Source organism: Zonotrichia albicollis, chromosome 17, assembly GCF_047830755.1.
Source record: "Zonotrichia albicollis isolate bZonAlb1 chromosome 17, bZonAlb1.hap1, whole genome shotgun sequence".
NCBI classification, from domain to species: domain Eukaryota; kingdom Metazoa; phylum Chordata; class Aves; order Passeriformes; family Passerellidae; genus Zonotrichia; species Zonotrichia albicollis.
This window is the reverse complement of record NC_133835.1, coordinates 2,590,232-2,593,169: the sequence shown is the minus strand read 5'-3', so window position 1 is coordinate 2,593,169 and position 2,938 is coordinate 2,590,232.

Below are 2,938 nucleotides of genomic sequence, written 5' to 3'. Positions count from 1 at the left end.
GCTCTGTGCATCGTGCCCTGCTCACCCAACACCAGACCTGCTGAGCTGCACCAGGCTGAGCCTGACTCTCACCTTGGTGTTGGGGAGGATGGAACAGGAAAGCCTTATCAATATCATTGCCCGGCAAAAGATTTTGAGAATATGGAAACTATAAATGAGATTGAAATGAAATGGCCAGCTGAAGGCAAACCCCTTCTGATGGAACAACACCCTCTGCATGCAGGCAGGCCCAAGGGTCAGAGCAGACCCTACAGCTTGGCAGAAGGGGCCCAAAGAGGAGTTTTTGGGTTTAAAATGTAACACAGTATGGTAACGTAATGATTATTATAGGCTGTATGTAAATACTATAAGATTTGTATATTGTACTAGATTGGTTAGTGAGAATCAGAATATTCAACACAGAAGAAGATTTATTGTATTGTAATGGGAACTTCACTCACTTACCCCTTTTACTTTCCTGTGCTTTTGCACTCTTGCCTCTCTTACCCCCTCATCCTCTCTGCCCCTCTCCTCTCTCAGGCCTGCTCTGGGCTGTGTCTGGCAGCTCCCAGCAGGGCCCTGCCCCCAGGCCCTTTGCAATGAACCCCAAGTTCCAGCCCTGGCTGCAGAGATCTCTCGTGTCCGTCTGTCCTGACCATCCTACCCCACATCGCTCCTACACCCTGGCTCACCCCTGTCCCTGCCAGCCCTCCCTGTGTTCACAGTGACCGAGCTCTCCCTCTCTGGGATCCCCACCCAGAGCGGCCGTGGCTCGCATCTCGCCAGTGCTGGGGAAGCGATACGCGGAATAAAGAGACGCCCGACCCTGATGTAATTATGAAGTGGGTTTGTATTGTCAGTGCCTGGCACAAGCACAATAGCTCTTGTGAAAACTGGTGCCCTGAGCTCCAGTCTGAGCCACATCTTTATTTACAAAGGTGTTCCATATACATTACATTGCACAACCTTGCCATGCATATCCAACCCCTGGCCCTGCCTCTCCTCGCCTCACATGGTAATTAGATCCACACTCTTCTGAGCATGCGTTGTTCATGGTGGTGGTTGCACGGGGGTCTTTTGGTGGTCTCTGAGGCTGAAGGCTGAGTCTTTTTCATGATTGAACTTTTCAACTTTTGTCCTTTGCATGTATGCTTTGGTCCCTTGGTGCTTATCTGAGTATGTCTGTTGATTTTGATCAGCTTGGAGACAGAGGAGCCCCTTTATTTAGGTGTCTTGCATTCCTTTGGTCTTCTCCTGGTATTGTTCTTTATCGCAAGAAGCTTCAGAAATTTGCATTTTCCTATGCCCTTTGTACCATGGCAGAGGTTTCTTAAGTAAAAGGTTAAAATTCAAGGCACAAATCTACAAGCTAAACTTTAAATGCTTAATTCATATTGCTAACTCAAGTGAACTCCAAAAATCTCTGTTTCACTGGGACATCTGCTGTGCAGAGGCCCAGGAGTGAGAAAAGCTGGAGCCTTTCACTGTCCTCTGACTCACCAGCCAGATGTGGGATGCCAGAGGAGCCCAGTTGAGAGGTTTTGGTGCTGGGGAGGGGACACTGCCCAGCCAGGGCACCTACAGAGGTCAGGCTCCCCTCAGTGCTATTCTTCATTCATTAGCTCCTACTGAAATCATTGTGAAGCAGCCACAGTGGGCCTGGCAGTCTGTAGTTAGGCAGTCTAGATGCTCCACCTCAGGCTAGAGTGAGCTCTGAATTAATGGCATGTGGATGGGAAACAAAGGAGGGAAAAAAAATTAGTTGTGAAGGATTTAGCAGAACTCTGCCATCAGCTGTGTTCTTGCCCATAAAGAGCAAGCAAGCAGTAGGGCTGAGTGATTCCAGGTCACTGAGGCTGGAAAAGATCCAAGACCATGGAGTCCAACTGTTCCAAGTTTGCCACTAACCCATGCAGCTTTAGAACCCCTCCAGGGATGAGACTCCACCACTGCCCTGGGCAGCTGTGCCAATGCCTGGCCACCTTTTCCATGAAATTTCCTCCAATATCCACCCTGACCCTCCCCTGGAACAACTCGAGGCCATTTCTTGTCCCATCCCTGGAGCAGAGCCTGCCCCCCAGGCTGTCCCCTCCTGTTGTATGAGGACAGGGATAAACCAGAGACCTCCAGGTGGCCCTTCCTAATCCAATTTTAGGAATCCAAGAGCATAATTATAGCCTTGCACTTCAGCATTGCAAATTTCAGCTGTGAAATGGGTCGAGACGCCAAAGCCCAACTAGTGGAAACTAAGGAATAAGTCGGTCCTTATTTTCCCACTGCACTTGTTCTACCAGTGACATTTTCCACATTTTCCACCACTGTCACTGTGCCACAAGCACAAGGGGCACATCACCTACATTCAGATGAGTACTCAACTGCTGTGTGTCTCTTGAAGGATAATCACCATTAATGATTATGGAGTCAGTTATGGGGACCCTAATTCAGTTCAAATTGGTACTTTTTAGAGGTCAATGCAAAACAAAACCATGAAAAAAGCTGAAGACTGAGCAGCATCTTGTTTACTCATTTCTTTTGTTGTCTCCTCCAACACTTCACACTCCCCCCCCACCATCTGTTCCAACTGATCACTGAGGTTTGGGCATGAATCTGAGAATTTCAGGCACTTTGTAACATCATTCTAAAACTTTTACCTTCTTACATCCAGAAACAGAGGCGATCTGCAGTGCAATGCTGGACTGAAGAGGACAGTGGCAAGAAAGAGCTTCCATGGCATATGGAGATAAATCTGTGTGACTATCCTGTAAGATTCAGCCCTTCAAATATTTCCTGAGAAGCAGCTTTTCCCAGCCCCAGCACAAGATGCAGAGCAGCCACAGCAAGAGCTTTTGCCTTGAGGACACCCCACGTGGGTACATCAAATATTTTCAGTAGCTAAAAGATCACACAAAAGTAAACAAACCCATGGCAAACCCCAAAAAATCCCACTCCACAAAACAAG